A 22,348-nucleotide genomic window follows, 5' to 3' on the forward strand; every position below is an offset into this window, starting at 1 on the left:
TGACTGGACTGAGGACTTTTTGGTAGGGGGGACACAGCATATTAACTTGGATGGAGAACCATCGTCAGATATAGAAGTGACTTCAGGTGTGCCCCACGCAAGTTTGTTGGGACCCTTGCTTTTCATGTTGTATATTAATGACCTTTCAGACAACATTAATAGTAATATCAGCCTTTTTGTAGATAATGCTGTTATCTATTATGAGAGAAGCTGCATAAATATTCAGTCAAATCTTGATACGATTTCAAAGTGGTGCAGAGATTGTTAACTTGCTCTAAATGTTCAGAAATGTAAAATGGTGCACTTCACAAAACAAAAAATGTAGTATCTTCTAACTATAATATCAATGAGTCACTGTTGGAATGGCCGGCCGCTTGTGGCCGAGCGGTTCTAGGTGCTTCAGTCTGGAACCGCGCGACCACTACGGTCGCAGGTTCGAATCCTGCCTCGGGCATGGATGTGTGTGATGTCTTTAGGTTAGTTAGCTTTAAGTAGTTCTAAGTTCTGGGGGACTGATGACCTCAGATGTTAAGTCCCATAGTGCTCAGAGCCATTTGAACCATTTAAACTGTTGGAATCGGCGACTCATACCTAGGCGTAGCACATTGTAGTGATATGAAAAGGAATGATCAAACAGGTTGAGGCGTAGCGCCGTATACCGATCCTGCCTTGGAGGCGGTTAAGTGGGAGATGTCTCTCAGAGCTGGATATTGACAGATGGTGACGCGAGACTGGACGCGCACGTAGTTTATGTATCAGCCGATAGAGGACAATATTGGATAGGGGACTGATTTAGTTCCGATTGTGCCCACTAGAGTGCACTAAAGTAATAGAATGTTTTTCATAAACTGTTCTAGTATTTTCATAAAGTGTTATTATGTCTTTTTGTGTAGGTAAAAGGTTATAAATATGTTATAGCAGTATGAATGATGCGTGAGTGTGGTTTAAGATTAATATGAAGATGGTTGTTTAACGAGTTATGTAGTGGGATTTAGTGTGGGAACATTTCGAAGAAGTATGGATGTGGACAAAGGGGATTTTTGTAGAATAGATTTGTAAAGTAAGTTTATGGTAAAGGGAAAGTTAATTCAGGTATAAATAACAATAGTAAATAACTTTATGCATAAACAAATCTTCAGCATATTAGATAATCAAGTCGGTAAAAAGTGCAGTCGTTAGATTTAGTATTTTGCGATTGATTAGTGATGAAAAACGCGGACTGACGCTGGAGAATGTTGTTTTACTATTGGCTGTTGAGTAAACTGACCAATGGTAAAGCAATATTCTTCGCGCGCCTTTCTCTGCTGGTAGAGAAAGAGTATTCTAGGGAGGAGTAGGAACCTAGCCACGAAACAGTTCGGACGTGTGTAGTAGTAGTTCCGATGGAAATAATAAGTTGCCGGATCTAGCGGTGTTTCATACATAAAAAGTGTGGTAAAGTGAAGGCATAATTATTCCGATGGGTGTATAGAAATTTCGGAATTTTTAAGTGAATTTTGTGACGAGAAAAAATATATATTCCGCGTGGCGTATTGAGCAGGTCGGTGGCTAAAAACTGTGACTTCATTAGGTACCGACAGACTTAATATTTGGCGAGTATTCTCAACCAAAAACAGTAAGTATTTTTGTAGCTATTACGTTTTCGTGAAATGCAACACCATAAACTTGCTAACGTGAGTGAAAGGGATTGTGTGTTAAGACTAGCACGGGCTTGGCAGTGATACTTGTTCATCTAAGTTTCAGAATATGTTAAGGACAAAATTTCCAACCTTTCATTTCATGTGAAAACTTTCTCCCGAAACGTAGATTAGTGACTTTAATTGCAGCCTGGTTCACGTCGAAGTACAGTAGGTTTCGCTCGGCTTCCCTACTGATGATCTGCTGAGACAATGTTCACAGGTAGGTGCAGGTTCGTCGTAAAGGGACGGAAGGAACCGCGCCGCCGCAAGGTTCAGTCATGGATAAAGCAGATGGTAGACTTCGGTTTGTTGGTAGAATGCTAGGGAAGTGCAATCAGTTTGCAAAAGAGGTTGCTTACAAATCACTTGTGCGATCCAACCTAGAATATTGTTCAAGTTTGTGGGACCCATACCACATACGACTAACAGGGGATATTGAACGTACACGGAGAGGGGAGCACGAATGGTCACAGGTTTGTTTACTTCATGTGAGAGTATCACAGAGGTACTGGAGGAACTGAAATGGCAGAATATTGAAGACAGACATAAACTATCCCGAGAAAGTCTGTTAACAAAGTTTCAAGAACCGACTTAAAATGATTACTCTAGGATGTAGTACAACCATCTACATGTCGCTCACACAGAGATCACGAGGATAAGATTAGAATAATTTCTGCACCCACAGCGGCATTAAAATAATCGTTCTTCCCACGCTCCATAAGTGGATGCAACAGGAAGAAACTAATAATTGGTATAATGGGACGTACCCTCTGCCATGCACCTCACGTTTGTTTGTATAGACGTAGATGTAGATGTACCAACCTTATTTCAGCAATCTGACACGACAGCAGTTTTAGACATAGCTGCAAATTCCTCAACATAACACTCGGAGGCTGTTAGCTTACATACCGCAAGGAATACAAGAGCGTATTTGTACCTGTGAGTGTCACACCTCATACTGATGTTCACGACGAACATTGGTTCCAAATAGAATAAAAGCTGTATCATTTAATATCCCTTACATGGTGAACATATCGGCAAATATAGATAAAACACAGATTTGTGCATCATTGTGTAACGCTTTCCATCCCCATCAGTGAATTCTAAAGGTATTTTAACTCTCTATTACTGCCTAGGCAAGAGACCAGACGAAAACCAGAAAACAAAGTTGTATAGGAAACAGTATTCAAAAATTTGCTTCGATGTTGAAAATCATCATTCATTTTGCTCTTGGGATAACAGTTAAATTGGTAAAACATTCAACAGCTATGCGAAGACAGAAATAAAGCCAAATTTAGTAATGGGAAAAATTTATTAATTTCATGTAACGCATGTTCATTTGAACTTTTGAAAAGAAAAAAAAGAAAAAGGAAAAAGGATGATCTTGATATAGAAACAGGAACAGAGTTAAACGTTTGAACTGTACAAGAAATTGAAACGTTTAAGACACAGAAGAGCTTTCTATTTCCTGAATCTCGCAGCAGTGTGCTCAACCGGCGAAGTCCAAGAATATCCACCGTCGGCGGTCTTCTAGCGCCTGCTCCCCAGCAGCCACCGGCTGCACCGGCTCCTGGTTGCTGGCGGCATCTCCGCTAGGGACCGCTGACCGTGGCACGTCAGCAGACTCCTGGGGCACCGCCGCCACAACCTGCAATCGAGGGCGACAAGTCGCTACTGAAACAACGCTAACACCTTCTCATTTTCCAATCACCATATCTTAAGAAAAATGAAGACACTTTCATCGGATTTGTCGCCTTAGAAATAGCGTTTGACAATGTAAAATGACATATATGCTTGACATTGTCAAGTTACAGGTCGATCTAGATCAATGAGGAAACAGAAGTACAACGTCAAACAGCTAAGATCGCTATTGTACAGCATTTATTGTGATGAGTGGTTTCAGCAAACTACTTTACTATCATCAGATCTTCTACAGTACATTTCATTGAATTCTGACCAATTGCATATTACACACATCAATAAACGTTCCCAGAACTCCTTAAGATAGACGTTGACTGTGGATATTGTATCACAGACACAGTCCCTTTGACTGTTCAGAAATGTCACTAAACCCTCCCAAAGATGTAAACAACCATGCATGAGCAGCGCCCATTAGACGGAGGAGGTCCGACAGCCGATCAGTTCCAGTCATTCCACCAGGAAGGAGGTACACGTCTCGTGTTGTCTGTAGTTCAATCATGCCTAGACGGTCAATACCTCGGTTCGATCGCGGCCGCATTGTTTGTGCCAGGAAGGGCTCTGAACAAGTGAAGTGTCCAGGCGTCTCGGAGTGAACCAAAGCGGCGTTGTTCGGACATGGAGGAGATACAGAGAGACAGGAACTGTGGATAACATGTCTTGCTCAGGCCGCCCCAGGACTACTACTGCAGTGGATGACCGCTACCTGCGGATTATGGCTCGGAGGAACCCTGACAGCAACGTCACCATGTTGAATAATGCTTTTCCTGCAGCCACAGGACGTCGTGTTACGACTCAAACTGTGCGCTATAGGCTGCATGATGTGCAACTTCATTCCCGACGTCCATGGGCGAGGTCCATCTTCGCAACCACGACACCATGCAGCGAGGTACAGATGAGCCCAACAACATGACGAATGGACCGCTCAGGATTGCCATCACGTTCTCTTTACCGATGAGTGTCGCATATGCCTTCAACCAGACAATCGTCGGAGACGTGTTTGGAGGCAACCCAGTCAGGCTGAACGCCTGTCCAACGAGTACAGCAAGGTGGAGGTCCCCTGCTGTTTTGGGGTGGCTTTATGTGGGACCGACGTACGCCGCTGGTGTTCATGGAAGGCGCCGTAACGGCTGTAAGATACGTGAATGCCATCCTCCGACCGATAGTGCAACCATATCGGAAGCATATTGGTGAGGCATTTGTCTTCGTGGACGACAATACGCGTCCCCATCGTGCACATCTTGTGAATGACTTCTTTCAGGATAACGACATCGCTCGGCTAGAGTGGCAAGCATGTTCTCCAGACGTGAACCCTATCGAACCTGCATGGGATAGATGTTTATGGACGACGTGACCCACCAACCACTCTGAGGGATCTACGCCGAATCGACGTTGAGGAGTGGGACAATCTGGACCAACAGTGCCTTGATGAACTTGTGGATAGTATGCCACGGCGAATACAGGCATGCATCAATGTAAGAGGACGTGCTACTGGCTATCAGAGATACCGGTGTGTACAGTAATCTGGACCATCACCTCTGAAGGTCTCGCTGTATGGTGGTACATACAACATGCAATGTGTGGTTTTCATGAGCAATAAAAACGGTGGAAATGATGTTTATGTTGATCTCTGTTCCAATTTTATGTACAGGTTCCGGAACTCTCGGAACCGAGGTGATGCAAAAATTTTTTGATGTTTGTACATCGTATCATATCACAAAAGGATACTTCATGAACATGAGAAAAATCAAGCATATACTATTATTATTCATGAAATATCTTTCTATGATATGAGAGGATATAAAATGCATTTGTCCAAGATTCAGTGGAATGTATTGCAGAAGATCTGATCATAGCAACATAGTTCGCTGAAACCGTTCATCACAATAAATGTTGTACAACAGCGATCTTGGCTGTTTGATGTTATACTTCTGTTCCTGAATATAAAATGATGCAGTATGTTCGGATTTCTTAGGATATACACTCCTGGAAATGGAAAAAAGAACACATTGACACCGGTGTGTCAGACCCACCATACTTGCTCCGGACACTGCGAGAGGGCTGTACAAGCAATGATCACACGCACGGCACAGCGGACACACCAGGAACCGCGGTGTTGGCCGTCGAATGGCGCTAGCTGCGCAGCATTTGTGCACCGCCGCCGTCAGTGTCAGCCAGTTTGCCGTGGCATACGGAGCTCCATCGCAGTCTTTAACACTGGTAGCATGCCGCGACAGCGTGGACGTGAACCGTATGTGCAGTTGACGGACTTTGAGCGAGGGCGTATAGTGGGCATGCGGGAGGCCGGGTGGACGTACCGCCGAATTGCTCAACACGTGGGGCGTGAGGTCTCCACAGTACATCGATGTTGTCGCCAGTGGTCGGCGGAAGGTGCACGTGCCCGTCGACCTGGGACCGGATCGCAGCGACGCACGGATGCACGCCAAGACCGTAGGATCCTACGCAGTGCCGTAGGGGACCGCACCGCCACTTCCCAGCAAATTAGGGACACTGTTGCTCCTGGGGTATCGGCGAGGACCATTCGCAACCGTCTCCATGAAGCTGGGCTACGGTCCCGCACACCGTTAGGCCGTCTTCCGCTCACGCCCCAACATCGTGCAGCCCGCCTCCAGTGGTGTCGCGACAGGCGTGAATGGAGGGACGAATGGAGACGTGTCGTCTTCAGCGATGAGAGTCGCTTCTGCCTTGGTGCCAATGATGGTCGTATGCGTGTTTGGCGCCGTGCAGGTGAGCGCCACAATCAGGACTGCATACGACCGAGGCACACAGGGCCAACACCCGGCATCATGGTGTGGGGAGCGATCTCCTACACTGGCCGTACACCACTGGTGATCGTCGAGGGGACACTGAATAGTGCACGGTACATCCAAACCGTCATCGAACCCATCGTTCTACCATTCCTAGACCGGCAAGGGAACTTGCTGTTCCAACAGGACAATGCACGTCCGCATGTATCCCGTGCCACCCAACGTGCTCTAGAAGGTGTAAGTCAACTACCCTGGCCAGCAAGATCTCCGGATCTGTCCCCCATTGAGCATGTTTGGGACTGGATGAAGCGTCGTCTCACGCGGTCTGCACGTTCAGCACGAACGCTGGTCCAACTGAGGCGCCAGGTGGAAATGGCATGGCAAGCCGTTCCACAGGACTACATCCAGCATCTCTACGATCGTCTCCATGGGAGAATAGCAGCCTGCATTGCTGCGAAAGGTGGATATACACTGTACTAGTGCCGACATTGTGCATGCTCTGTTGCCTGTGTCTATGTGCCTGTGGTTCTGTCAGTGTGATCATGTGATGTATCTGACCCCAGGAATGTGTCAATAAAGTTTCCCCTTCCTGGGACAATGAATTCACGGTGTTCTTATTTCCATTTCCAGGAGTGTATGTGTATGCCAAGGGAAAGATGCATAATATACAATGTCTACAAGAATCAATAGGAAAAAAATGATAATGGAAGACCAAGAACCAAGTATTCTGGAGTTGAAATGGTATAAGATATATGATGATGATGATGATGCTTGGTTTCTGTGACGCTCAACTGCATGGTCATCAGCGCCTGTACTAAGTTCCAATTATCAGCAGTCCATTTTTTTTCACGCAGTCCAATCTAGACACTGTCACGAATGATAAGGATGTTGATGATGAAATGATGGGGACAGCATAAACACCCAGTCCCCGGACAGAGAAACTCCCCAACCCGGCCGGGAATCGAACCCAGGACCCAGTGGCAACAACAATAGCCACTAGACCACGGCTACGGACATATAAGGTAGAGATATGTACTTTCACCCATACTGGTCAATATATTTTATGGAAAAGCAATGACGGAAATAAAAGAAAGATTCAGAAATATGACAAACTGCCTATTGGCTTCTGTCTCGGGTTCTTCGGCCGACGTTCATCTAATGATTTTTCTGACGTTTCGCCAGCACGAGTGGCTGGCATTGTCAAAGCTTCACCCTCCATTGCCGGTGGTGAACTGGAGCCGAGCTCGCGGGCGCAGGCTATATGTACCGGGCGCGCCAACGTCCGAGGGCTTCTCCGCGGTCATTTCCGGTGCGGTTCTCCTCTTGCTACCTGCGACGGTCGTTCGCTGCAGTACGGGAAGCCAGGATCCGTTGACCTTAAGGCTTTCCTCTTTCTTGTTCAAACTGTTCGCGTGTTTTTGTATTTCTACAGCTTCTCTGAACAAGCGCGTGTGATAGTGCTTCTCTACAGCCAGAACTTGCGTGTCGGCGAATTTTATTACATGGTCGGTCTCATTCAGTGCGTGCTCTGCCACGACCGATTTCTCCACCTGCCCCAACCTGCAATGTCGCTTATGCTCTTTGATCCTGGTGTTAATGGATCGTCCAGTCATTCCGACATAAACTTTTCCGACTTTTATGTCGGAATGACTGGACGATCCATTAACACCAGGATCAAAGAGCATAAGCGACATTGCAGGTTGGGGCAGGTGGAGAAATCGGCCGTGGCAGAGCACGCACTGAATGAGACCGACCATGTAATAAAATTCGCCGACACGCAAGTTCTGGCTGTAGAGAAGCACTATCACACGCGCTTGTTCAGAGAATCTGTAGAAATACAAAAACACGCGAACAGTTTGAACAAGAAAGAGGAAAGCCTTAAGGTCAACGGATCCTGGCTTCCCGTACTGCAGCGAACGACCGTCGCAGGTAGCAAGAGGAGAACCGCACCGGAAATGACCGCGGAGAAGCCCTCGGACGTTGGCGCGCCAGGTACATATAGCCTGCGCCCGCGAGCTCGGCTCCAGTTCACCACCGGCAATGGAGGGTGAAGCTTTGACAATGCCAGCCACTCGTGCTGGCGAAACGTCAGAAAAATCATTAGATGAACGTCGGCCGAAGAACCCGAGACAGAAGTCAATAGGCAGTTTGTCAACAAGTGGCCACGAAAGCCTAAACAATTTTGTATTCAGAAATATGATTATAATTCAGGGTGAATGTATATCACTGATAAGATTCGCTAATGAGATTGGTATCCTTATTGAAAGTGATGGAGAATTATGTGGCCTGTTGAATGGAATGACCAGTTTTCTGGGCACTGAGTGTGCACTGAGAGTAAACCGAAGAAAGGTGAAAGTAATCAGGAGTAGCATTGCGGAGAACGGTTTCAAAAATTCGCATGAAATCAGTAGAAGTAATCAACCATCAGCTCCAAAGAACTATCAGCATTTCGGCTAATACAATGACTGCGCCTAGTGTGACAAAAACAGTGGGGTACTGTGGTCGAGCAGATATAAGCCATAAGCCATACATTTCTCTGATCAGTGCTACGGGACGCTTGTAAAGAGCGACGCCAGTGGATAGTGAATGGTGGAAAATGAGTCATTTGGACTGATGAATCATGTTATGCCATACGGCAATCCGATGGAAAGGTCAGGGTTTGGCGGATGTCTGGAGAACATCACCTGTCACCGTGTGTTGTTCCAACAGTGAAGTACGAAGGAAGTGGTTCTCCGTTGTAGCGGTGTTTTTTCTGTCCATGATGAATAGGGAAATGCTAAATACAGAAAAACTGAACACATTTTGTAGCTTTTTTCTACTAAATGCAGAAGAGAGATAGTTCGGATTCAGTAATTGTTTGTATCAGCATGAATGCGCTCACTGTCATAAATCAGCATCTGTGAGCCAACGTTTTGTGGCCAATAGCATTCGTGAAATGTTCTGATCCGTCCAGAGTCACGACCTACAGAATTCGAGTTAGAATTTTGACTTCTGTCCAGATACAAGCGTTCAACATCGCCATCTTCTCTGGTTCCAGTTGCTGAGAAAGAATTGGCTGCCATTCTTCCATAGGCAAGCAGACATATCATTAAAAGTGTACCCAGCATAGTTCAAGCTGACGTAAAGGCAAAGGTTGGACGTACCCCATGTTAATTCAGCATAAAACAAAAAATCAAGTTGTCATATACGGGGTGAAACCGAATGCCAAAGCCAAAGTTTCTCTGGCTGTTCATGGTAATGTTTTGGTATAATGTACCCGTGGTTTCCGGTGGCATTTATAGGGTTATAATATAATTACAATTTATTCGGTTTTTTATCCCAGTTACCTTTCTTTTCGTGAAAATTCCATCACAACAGTGAAAAAGCCGGTAATATTCAGCCACCGAAATACAAAACACAGCGCAAAATAAAAACACTCTGTGCAGAAGTAATGTGACGTGGTTACCCAGGCAGCGGGAACAATTCACAACGTAAGTGCGAATATGTTATGTAGCATAATATTTCATTGACATTCTACATCCAAATTGTCGGGATGCAGCATATTACAAGATATTGATGGTAACATAATAGTGAATATTTATGAATACTGTTACGACCGTGGCTTCAGTTCCTTCGAAGTAATTATACCAAGCAGAAGGGAATATAGCGATAAGGCACGACATTGATGTACCGGGTGGTTATAATCAAACTTTCCCTATTTAACACGCTATAACTCGTAAACGTGAGGCAATACTGACCTTACGACTTATCTTAGAAGACAGATTGAGGAAAGGCAAACATACGTTTCTAGCATTTGTAGACTTAGAGAAAGCTTTTGACAATGTTGACTGGAATATTCTCTTTCAAATTCTGAAGGTGGCAGGGGTAAGATACAGGGAGCGAAAGTCTATTTACAATTTGTATAGAAACCAGATGGCAGCTATAACAGTCGAGGGGCATGAAAGGGAAGCAGCGGTTGGGAAGGGAATGAGACAGGGTTGTAGCCTGTCCCCGATGTTATTCAATCTGTATATTGAGCAAGCAGTAAAGGAAACAAAAGAAAAATTCGGAGTAGGTATTAAAGTCCATGGAGAAAAAATAAAAACGCTGAGGTTCGCCGATGCCATTGTAATTCTGTCAAAGACAGCAAAGGACTTGGAAGAGCAGTTGAACGGAATGGACAGTGTCTTGAAAGGAGGATATAAGATGAACATCAACAAAAGCAAAACGAGGATAATGGAATGTAGTCGAATTAAGTCGGGTGATGCTGAGGGACTTAGATTAGGAAATGAGTCACTTAAAGTAGTAAAGGAGTTTTGCTATTTTGGGGAGAAAAATAACTGATGATGGTCGAAGTAGAGAGGATATAAAATGTAGACTGGCAATGGCAAGGAAAGCGTTTCTGAAGAAGATAAATTTGTTAACATCGAGCATAGATTTAAGTGTCAGGAAGTCGTTTCTGAAAGTATTTGTATGGAGTGTAGCCATGTATGGATGTGAAACATGGACAATAAATAGTTTAGACAAGAAGAGAATAGAAGCTTTCGAAATGTGGTGCTACAGAAGAATGTTGAAGATTAGGTTGGTAGATCACGTAACTAATGAGGAGGTATTGAATAGGATTGGGGAGAAGAGAAGTTTGTGGCACAACTTGACTAGAAGAAGGGATCGGTTCGTAGGACATGTCCTGAGGCATCAAGGGATCACAAATTTAGAATTGGAGGGCAGCGTGGAGGGTAAAAATCGTAGAGGGAGACCAAGAGATGAATACACTAAGCAGATTCAGAAGGATTTAGGTTGCAGTAGGTACTGGGAGATGAAGGAGCTTGCACAGGATAGATTAGCATGGAGAGCTGCATCAAACCAGTCTCAGGACTGAAGACCACAACAACAACAACAACTCGTAAACTAATTACCTTACGAGTACCAGACTTGGTTGCATTAATTTTCAGAGTCTAGTTCCAAAATGGCTCTATGGGACTTAACATCTGAGGTCATCAGACCCCTAGAACTTAGAACTTCTTAAACCTAACGACATCACACACATCCATGCCCGAGGCAGGATTCGAACCTGCGACCGTAGCAGTCGCGCGGTTCCAGTCCGTCTAGTTCCATATACAGTATGGCACCAGGCGCCGTGATCAGTCATCTTAATTCGTAGTCTCACACACCTGACCAGTCGCATTGCACTTGAAGTTTCAATATTAGCTTGGACAAAAGAGCAGGGCATTATTGGTGAAGCTCTTTTATCAACAGTAATGCTGCAGTTGCACTTCGAGAGTATCGCGGGCTGAGTGTATTACGAAAGGGCCCTCTTTCTGAAGCTGCTATGCGGAGCGTGATGAACAAGTTCGAATCAACTGGAGAAGTGCTCGTCGTTCCGGGAAGAGACCGACCACACGTTGCAGCACAAGTGGCTGATGAAGTCGCTGTTGTTCTGAGAGACAACTCTGCCATCGTCAGGCAGTGCGCGTGCTGTGTCACGACCGTTGAACATCCAGTGGTCCACTGTTCAGAAGGTGCTTTAAACCATTCTCAAATGGTATCCCTACAAGATCCGTATCGTACAACAACTTGCACCACAGGACGCCCAGCGACATGTTGACTTCGCTCTCCACTTCCTCGCAAGGATTGAGGTTGACGAGAGCTGGCGCTGGACCATGCTATGGACAGACGAAGCTCATTTTTCTTTGGCGGATAAGGTGAACACACAGAACTGCCGAGGGTGGGTATCTTCACGTCCAGTCACTGTGCATGAAGTTCATCAGTATGGTGAAAGTGTCACCGTATGATGTGGCTTTCACGGCTACGTGCATCATTGGCCCATTCTTTTATGAACAGGTTGGCGCTCTAGGATCAAAAACGTGCAGTGTGACTGGCCAGCGTCACTACGATATGCTTCCCCAGCGTCATACCCGCATTACAGGAGAGAGACGCATTTAACTCAACAGTTTTCATGCAAGATGGGGCCCCACCACTCATCGCTCGTGAAGTTCACTTGCTTCTCCGAAACACATTTGGGAAAGATCAAATTGTCAACCGATCGTTTCGATATTCTTGGACGGCGCTATCACCTGATCTCAATCCCTGCGATTTCTGGTTGTGGGCTAACTGAAGGACAGAGTTTACCAGGGGAACATTCACACATGTGCTTAAGCGCAGCATAGCAAGCATACCTACGGACATGCATCGTTCTGCTGTGCAGAGTGCAATCCTGCGCTTTCAGACTCTGCTGGACACTGATGGGCGCCATATTGAGCCCCTTTTGTAGCAGTAATGCTACCGGTATGTAGTGGTATGATGTACCGTAGCAGCACATTGAAAGTGATTCAATTGAGCTGATTGTGCATTACTTCTCTTCCCCGTGTCCTTGACTTTAATGTTACAAGGTTGGTACTCGTACGGTAATTAGTTTCCGTGCTATAACGTGTTAAATAGGGAAAGTATAATTAGAATCTCCCGGTATGTGTGTTTTTTTTCTCCTTTCATATTGATATATAGTTTCTTCGCGTTGCCAAAGTTCTTCTTTAAGACCCTGAATAGCTGATCACTCAAATGTTCGTCGTGATATGACGCGTAGATTTGCATGCAAATGGCTCATACTGCTGCCTCGTGATGAGCGATTTATATTCTAAGCACGTTGTCGTGCGCTTCTGAGCCATCAAGGACATACACTTTCCGTGTCAATACACCGTCGCTGTGCCATTCTTCCGTTGCATTCAGTGAGCCGGTGCACATCGTGGCACATGACGGTCTGCCCAATATTAATAAGCCTATCCGTTCTGCTGTGTATCACTGTTAACGTACAACTGCGACTGCTGGAAAGACAAACCGAAACAGGGGTGAGCAACAAGCTTGAGGGTGAAAAGTAATTTGAACATCAGTGTTATCAATGGAAAGTTTCGTGAGCGAGTGAAAGATGTTTGTTTCCAAAGAGGCGACACATCGCATACCGTCGACGTACGCACTGTTGTGCAGATATATTCAGAGTAATACACATATAAACATAAATAGCTGTGAGAAACCGAAGGAAAAGCAATTACTGTGAAACGAGTTGCCGGAGACTCAGAAAATGTTCCTGAACAACCTCCGAACCAATTTTCGGCTGGCTTCTGGTGCACCGTATTTATGTTGGCTTAGGTACCTCAGAAAGTTATATACACCTGCTGTCCCAAGCGAAGACCATTCCGCAAAAATAGTACTGCACTGACAGAAGAGACCCGGGTTTCCTGCAGACACATTTCTACACTACTTGATCCAGGAATTCTTGTTCAAATGGTTCATATGGCTCTGAGCACTATGGGAGTTAACATCTGAGGTCATCAGTCCCCTATAACTTAGAACTACTTAAAACTAACCAACCTAAGGACATCACACACATCCATGCCCGAGGCAGGATTCGAACCTGCGACCGTAGCAGTCTCGCGGTTCCGGACTGCAGCGCCTAGAACCGCGTGGCCACCGCGGTCGGCCAGGAATTCTTCAATAGTAGAGGTAGGAGAGGTGGGCGACCGTCCAGATTACAGACCAACTGCAATTATGCAGTAGTGTTGATCATACAGTTCTTTATTAAATTTTACCATTTTCGAAAACCCAGCATCAGACATAAGTTGTAGAACAAAATACAGAAGTTATCGAAAATAAGTAACACATGTCAATACAATGCCTGATCGTAAGAAACACTGTATGTGCAATTCTTGCGCGATTATTATGTATGAAGTAGTTTTATCTATTGTGTTACTGTTATTTTTAGATGTACATTTTATTGCTAATTATCTTTTATCTATGTCATTTTTATATTTTGATACACATTTTACAGTCTGAGTATGTGATCGCTCTAAGCTTGTTGATACCAATGCCTACCAATTTTAATTGTATATTACAGCACTGAGGATGGTCACTAACAAGGGGAGGCCGTCAATTGTGACATTCAGATTCGATTCATACTGCGCATAATAACAGCTCATGGCCAGAGGTGTAATGTGGCAAAGCACCAAGATGCACTTCTCAGCCGTTGTCGAGAAAATAGACAGTTAAAAGAAACCGTTCCGGTGAAATACTCTATACGATTATTAATTAGCTACAACGTCGTGGCGCAGCGGTAAGCGCTCGGGTTCGTAATCCGAAGGTCGCCGGATCGAATCTCGCGCCATCCAACTTTTTTTTTTATTATTTGTTTTTTGTAATACAAATGTATACACACACACACACACACATACACACACACACACACACACACACACACACACACACAAAAAAAAAAAGGCTGTCCTGGTAACCCGACACGACATGAACAAGGTGACGCATTCGTATACGTCACAATATTCAATCACGATGTCTGGACGAGTCTTGCCACTTGTTTTCGTATAGAAGACAGTCGACGAGTACGCCAAGAAGTATACCAACGTTGTTATTACATCCTCTAAATCCGGTAAACTAACAACGGGTTTGTTCATGGACTTCTTGCGTAATGCTTTGCAACCATACGTACAAAAGAAAGAATTTCTCCTTCTGATCGACTCTTGGGGTGGGCAAACGAACCCGGCTTTATACGATGAGATGTTCCAGGACGATAAGAAGTTACCAACGTGCACTATAAAAGTCATTCCTCCAAAGTGCACTCCTCTCGTCCAACCGTGTGACGTGTATGTTTACCGGCAGGTAAAAAATTTGATCAAGCGCCTTCAAAATTGTGCTTTTTTAATCGAGCGAAACCGTGACATCAACTCCAGAGACGATTGTATAAAAATCCAATCCATCGTCCACCACCAATTGTCTTCTCCGATTTTTGCCGATATGATACGATACGCGTGGTATGCATCAAACCTGACGAACGATGGGACAATTTTTCAGAATGTCAATCAGGTGTGTTTCCCAACAGATAATTTAAAAAACAATTGTTCTTGTAAAAACGCATCATTTATCAGATGTGCTCGATGTCGTGCTGTTTTCTGCTTTCCATGTTTCTATGATAACTATCACTCTGGTTCGTGCGATACTCCAGCTACTTCTGGTCACTAATTGTTAATTATGTGCGAGTGTATACCGAACTTTTCAATAAATTGTATCCACTTGAATATTATTTGTGATATTGTGTTTTATTTCAAGTATTATTTTTCCACGACAAACGACTTCCAACAACTTATTATATGCATAATTGTTGCAACTGATTGCCGGGAAATATATATATATATATATATATATATATATATATATATATATATACATCTTCCCAGAAAACAAAAAACCTGGGTATCTCCGATAAAGAGTGTCGGAGAATTTCAAATAGATCACGTTGCCATCTCCTCCAAATGTGAAAAAGAAATATTGAACACACGTGTCCGAAAATCTCTAAACCTCGACTCCGATCACTATCTCACGAAAATAAAAACTAAACTGATCCCACAAAACAAACAGAAAAGCAGAAACGGTGAATATAAAAACAGAAATAAAATAAATTTTGATCTTACAACCCTGAGAAATTACAACCTTAAGTCCAACTCTAACCTCAAGGATTTTCAGAAAAAACTAAAGACATTCTCCCCTTCACAAAACCTCCAAGAATTTCAGAACAACTTGATTGAGGCAACAGAAACAACCTTTCCAAAAAAGAGCAAACCGAGACACCCGTGGTGGGACAGCAACTGTAATGAAGTTCTGCATGAAAGACTTAAAGCCTGGAAAAAGTGGAACTCACATAAAACTGAAAACAACTTTGATGAATTTAAGCAAGCCAGAAAGAATGCTTCGAAAACTATTAGCAACACCAAGAGACAATATGAAAAACAACAACTGGACTCAATCGAAGAGAATTTCAAGAAATGCAACACGGCAGCTTGGTACAAAACATTCAGCCAGAAACTCCGAGGATACCAGTCCCCTTGCCTAAACCTTATGAGAAATAATAAGACTCTCGCCACCAACAATACTGAAAACTGTGAAATCCTGGCTGAATATTTTGAGACACTCCTAAACTGCCAAACACCCATCCAGACTCTCAGTTTTACGCAACCAGAAACATTACCAACACATTCAACACCTCCGACACGAGAGGAAATCACAAACATAATCAAAAATCTCAAAACCAGGAAAGCATGTGGAGAAGACACAATTACAGCAGAAATGCTCAAGCTTGGGGGAGAAACATCAGTAGAAGCACTACACAAAGAACTTCAACAAGTATGGGAAACCAAGAAAATCCCAAGTCACTGGAAAACTGCCCTAATTCACCCTTTGTTTAAAAAAGGTGACAAAAGGGATGTTAACAATTATCGTGGAATATCGCTTCTCCCAGTCCCATACAAAATTCTATCAAAGGCCCTGCTCAATCGTGTATCACCAATTATAGAGGGAAAACTTGGAGAATATCAAGCTGGCTTCAGACCAGGAAGATCCTGCGCCGAACAAATTTTTAACCTCAAAACAAAAATGAACTATTTATCTACAAGGAGCAAGAAATATTTCATAACATTCATTGATTTCAAAAAAGCTTATGACTCAATCGATAGGGACACACTCATCAAAACACATCGAGAATATGAAATAGATGAAACAACAATCACCATAATCAAAGAAACATTAACAAATACAACATCAAAAGTAAAATTCCAAGGTCAAAACCGACGTCAGACAAGGAGATGCGCTGTACCCGGTACTCTTCAACTGTGTTCTGGATAAAGTCATAGCAGAATGGAGAAAACTCACGCAAAAACATGGAGTTGAGAAAGTCCAAATTGGAGGGAAGTGCTACAAAGCCATTGAAACCAACTGTTTTGCCTTCGCTGACGATCTCGCCTGTTTAGCTTACACACAAAAAGACACAATAAAACAAATAGAATTACTTAAAGAAACTGCTGAAAAAGCAGGCTTGCAAATTTCATTTGAAAAGACAGAAATCATTACAAATATCAAAAATCTACCAAAGAAAATAACTACGAAATACGGGAAAATACAGGTATCTAAACATTTTAAATATCTTGGTGAACTAATTCAGCCTGTGGCAAAAGGTCATCCAGCCTGCAGGGCTAGAATACAAAAACTAGAGACAGCAACTCACTACTGCAGACAAATGTATTCAAAAAAATGTATATCCAAAAACATTAAACTCAGACACTACCAGACTGTCATTAGACCGCAGATACTAAATGCATCAGAAACACTGGCAAATTTTACATACGCAGAACAGATAGAAAATCGTGAAAGAAGAATTGTGAGGACAATTCTTGGACACAGGAAAATAACAGATGATCAAGGCAAGTCTGTATACATACTAAAAAGCAACAAAGAAGTGTATACGAAGTGCAGCAAAATTACAGACGAAATTAGAAAAAGAAGATGCTCCTTTTATGCTCACATCATGAGGATGAACCCGAATAGGCTTACAAAACAAATATTTTCGTACATCGCAAATCTAAAAAATAAAAATTTATGGTTTATCAACACAGAAAGAGATCTAAAAGAAATGGACATAGATCAGGAAACAATATTTAACAGAAACCTTTTTAGAAAAAAACTGAATTCATTCACGGGTTTCGGTGTGAAAATTAAGAAGACTTGTGGAACTAAATGGTCTGAAGAGAGAAAAGCCGTCTTCAGCGCAAGAATGAAAGAAGTGTGGACTGAGAGAAAGAAGACTTCCCAGAAGCGCAAGAAATAAGTTTTCACGGTCTTTAACTGCCAAATTTGTATATATATATATATATATATATATATATATATATATATATATATATATATATATGTGTGTGTGTGTGTGTGTGTGTGTACACGCATTTGAATTACAAAAAAATAATAAAAAAATTTGCATACCACGAGATTCGATCCGGCGATCTTCGGATTACTAACCCGAGCGCTTACCGCTGCGCCACGATGCTGTACGAAATCATTACTCGTAGAGAGTATTTCACCACAACGGTTTCTTTTATCTTTTAACTGTCTATTTTCTCGACAACGGCTGAGAAGTGCATCTTGGTGCTTTACCACATTACACCTCTGGCCATGAGCTGTTATTATGCGCAGTATGAATCGAATCTGAATTTCACAATTGGCGGCCTCCCCTTGTAAGTGACCGAAAATCGATTTTGCGGATAATAAAACAAAAAAATACGACCAATGCTGTTTCTCCTTCCAATTAACATTTTACAGTCATTAGCATTTATAGGAGCACTCTGTCTTCAGGCCACAAGTGACCCATCGGGACCATCCGACCGCCGTGTCATCCTCAGTGAGGATACGGATAGGAGGGGCGTGAGTTCAGCACACCGCTCTCCCGGTCGTTATGATGGTTTTCTTTGACCGGAGCCGCTACTATTCGGTCGAGTAGCTCCTCAATTGGCATCACGAGGCTGAGTGCACCCCGAAAAATGGCAACAGCGCATGACGGCTGGATGGTCTCCCATCCAAGTGCTGGCCACACCCGACAGCTTCGGTGATCTCAGTGGGAACCGGTGTATCCACTGTGGCAAGGCCGTTGCCTCAGAATTTAGCTGAGGACGGCATAAATCTCTTCCTTCATACAAGTCCCTACGCCGTTTTGCAGAGAAAGTAACCTAAGTACATTTACTAGTTCCTGTGAAATGTTTTTGGTTAATGCTCACGCCTTCTGTCTGTCTAGTTTACTTCTTTGACAGTTTAATACGCTATAGACAGTCTGACACATGCATTTATTTAATTCACAACTGCCCTGGAACATGCAGTATTATGAAATTAGAACTGTATTAGTATATACAGTCCACACGGTGAGCTTTTTGATCCTAAAGCTAGATCCACATCTAATTACAGAAATAATTTTGTATGAAGTATTTGCTCGAATATGTATGTGTTACTTATTTTTCATTACTTCTGCACATTGTCACACAGATAAGTCTGACAAAGATTAAACGAGTATTGTGCAATCATGACTTTTCCGTAGTTGAAATTTGAGACAATCTTCTCCTGCAGTACGGAAAACAGATGCACACAGTGTGCAAGTGAAATAGCGCGGCAACTGGAAACGTCTTCAAAGTGGAAGTACGCAGGACAGTACGATCCTTGTGGATAAGACGTCTAAATTACACACAGTCAGATTATATCGGTACACGGACCAAATGCAATGTCGGTTCCACCTGTGGTGAAGTAGTACCGACAATTCAATCAGGCCGCACATACGTGGTGATGCTGATCGAGAAGTCCAGGTCTTGCACCATTCGATTTACTCCTTCTAGGCAAGCTGAAAGGACGTCTGGGGAGGGGAGCGGGGATGTTTGGAAATGATGAGGACGTTAATACAACGATTCTTGAATGGTTCCGTGACTAAGGAGTGGATTTGTATCGTTCACCAACTGAAGCATTGATAGAACGTTGAGACTACTGTATACGGATATCTGGTGACAATACTCAAGAACAGTGTCATGTATCTGTGTCATTTCAGATGCAGCTCAGAGTTCAAAAGTTACTTAGTCTACGACAATAATCTGCAACTTACTTTTTATTGTCCCCTCGTATACATGGCACCAGGTAATACCAGTCTACTAGCTAGTGTTACAGCAGAGAAAGCACAGCAAGCGGGGTCATCTAGCTGGTGTAAACGATAACTATTCATAACGTATCAGACTAGTGCAGAGAAAGTCGAGACGAACAATCTTGTGCACGACACTTGCTGGCTATCAAGCCGCTAAAGAGTCCCAAATTCCCCAATAAAGTTACAGCATATGTGCGCCAAACAATATTTTCCGTAACCACTCGCTCTCTTACGCCACCAGCTCAGCCGGCTAACTAGTTAAAATTATTAATTGAAAATTTACCATAACGTTAATAAAAGAAAAAATATTTTCTTGAACGCTATGAAAAACACAATGAATCTTGCAATTACACCTAAACTTAGGCCTTAATGTCGTTTAGTACTAAAACAAGACAAACAAAACTATTTGATTGTTAATTTTATTCCATTAAAATTCCTGATATTCTTTGAAGTTAAATTTACACAAACGTCTCTTTTACATTTTTAAGTGCAAGAACAAGTGGCTTTTAATAGTCAAGGACGATTTTAGCCGAAAATTGCGCGAAGCGTGCGTTGGTGGCTTTTCTATTCCTGTTCGAGGCTGTTTTCGGGCTTGGTGTACCACAAGTGCTCCACATGTTCGTCTCGACCTTACCCACACAGCTTTGGTTCGTCATAAACCGTTGTCGTTTGCACCCTTAGTGTAGGGATAGCTATGTGGAACGGGCACCACAGACATTGCCTGAAACTCCTACTGTCCTAGGTACAGCCTTGAAGCATCAGTAATGAAACAAAAAATCGTTCAAATCTGGAGGATTCATTTTTCCTGTCGTGCCATTAGGCACTTTCGTCATTACCTGTAAAAATGTCATCATCTCCTTAGACATTTACGCTGCCACTCAGTGCCCGTCTGGAAATCATCGAACATTTTGTGATAGCCGAACCTTAGCTCGGTTGTCTGTATTTCAACGAATACTAGCTTTGAGATATCCGGTTCAGCTCCTCCCCAGTCAGCTGATTGGATCAAAGAAGCTACTAATTCTATTATTTCGCCACTGCCTCTTCTAACTGAGACATTACTGTGAGATGAAGTTGAATTCAGTGCAGGAGGTAACAATTTCCCAGACGTCTTATATCTCCTTGTATGTAAAGCACCAGAATATGAAGTTCTTGGGTCGATTCCCAGTCGGCCTAGGACTTTTATCGATCATCTATCACTTCTTTCACCTCTATTAATGTATGCTAATATGAAAATTCCGACTTGCACGATGGATCGGAGGGAGCCATATTCACTACCCGATCACAAGTATCAGTACACCACTATATAATGAGGAATTGACCAGTAGATGTCTCCAGTTAGATTCACCAGTATAAATGGAGGCGGGGAGTGTTGTGTTGTTTCAAGAGAAACAGTAACAGTAGAATGAGTTGCGCAGCCAAGTACTCTGATATCGAACATGGACTAATCACTAGGACGTCACTTGAGTAACTGTTCCATCGCGGACATTTCAACCCTTCTAGAGTTGCCCAAGTAGACTGTTGGTGACGCAGTTATGAAGTGGAAGCGCGGAGGAAGAACAACAGCTAAACCAAGAGCAGTCAGCCCTCATGTACTGACGGTCACCGATCGTCTAGCATTGCAATGCATGGTTGTAAAAAAACGCATGAAATAGGCAGAAGGACTTAGCAGCAGTCCAGTTAGCACAATGACTGTGCATAGAGAGTTAAAAAGGAAGGATTACATTGGTCGGGCATCTCGTCATAAGCCACACATTTCTGCACTGTGACTCATGAGACGGTCTAATAAGCAATGCCTCTGGATAGTGGATGACTAGAAACAAGTGATTTGGAGTGGTGTATCACGCTATACACCCTGGCTGTCAGACGAATTGATTTGGGTTTGGCGAATGCCTGAAGAACATTACCCGCCATCATGTATAGTAAGAACGAGGTGATATTATGATATGGGGGTAATTTTCGTGGTTGCACCCTGTCATAAAGCAGCATTTCTCCTGACTGGAATGGCCTGCCTAGAATCACGACCTGAACCCAATTACACCGCTTTAGGATAAGACAGTACGCCGAATTGGCTCCCAGTTCCAGCGTCCAGCACCTCTAGCTTCTTTGGTTTCGCCTCTCTAGGGACAAAGAGATGCCAGTCCCCCACGTACATTCATACATCTCATCGAAAGTGCCGTAGCAGTGTTCATGCCAGTATAATGGCAACCACTGGACACATCCAACACTAATGTCATCAAACAGTTGTCTTGATGTTTTTGTTCAGAAAGTGTAACTGGTTGACTACGTCAGTTCAAAGGTCAGAGGGACGCAACAGCTTACCAACTCCAGTAGGACTATGAATATTAAAGCACTATGGTGTTCTGACCAAATTTCTTGTTGATGACAACTTTACGTTTCTATCTTGTATAAGCGATGGACACATCCCATACGAAATAAAATTTAGCTAACAAACTGATGCCCCGTATTCTAGCTGTGTAATAAGACACTTACTGCAAAGTCCAAGCAGAGAAGGAGAACGGTTCTCGTAGAGACAGCCATCTCGAGTGATACAACAAGCAGTCTGGCTCCGATTTATATTCGTCCGCAGTGCAGAGCATTTCCTGTCGCACAAAGAACCCGCGTGTTGTGTTTTCTCCGTAGCACTGTTGCTTCTGTAGTGACGTCAGCTTACTCTGCAGACCCATTCTTCTGGCAAAAGAACAGGAAATTAGACCACTCTCCGCGTC

General features: G+C 43.4%; 1 long non-coding RNA gene across 1 annotated transcript; it reads right to left on the bottom strand.

Moving 5' to 3' along the window:
* Positions 1 to 2,972: 2,972 nt before the first annotated feature.
* LOC126203527 (uncharacterized) lies at positions 2,973 to 22,294 on the bottom strand. Its single transcript, XR_007540287.1, has 2 exons — positions 22,113 to 22,294; positions 2,973 to 3,327 (listed from the first exon to the last, which is right to left on the bottom strand). It is a non-coding gene; the product is annotated as an uncharacterized LOC126203527 (long non-coding RNA).
* Between the last annotated feature and the right edge of the window lie 54 nt (positions 22,295 to 22,348).

Source organism: Schistocerca nitens, chromosome 9 (assembly GCF_023898315.1).
Source record: "Schistocerca nitens isolate TAMUIC-IGC-003100 chromosome 9, iqSchNite1.1, whole genome shotgun sequence".
NCBI classification, from domain to species: Eukaryota; Metazoa; Arthropoda; class Insecta; order Orthoptera; family Acrididae; genus Schistocerca; species Schistocerca nitens.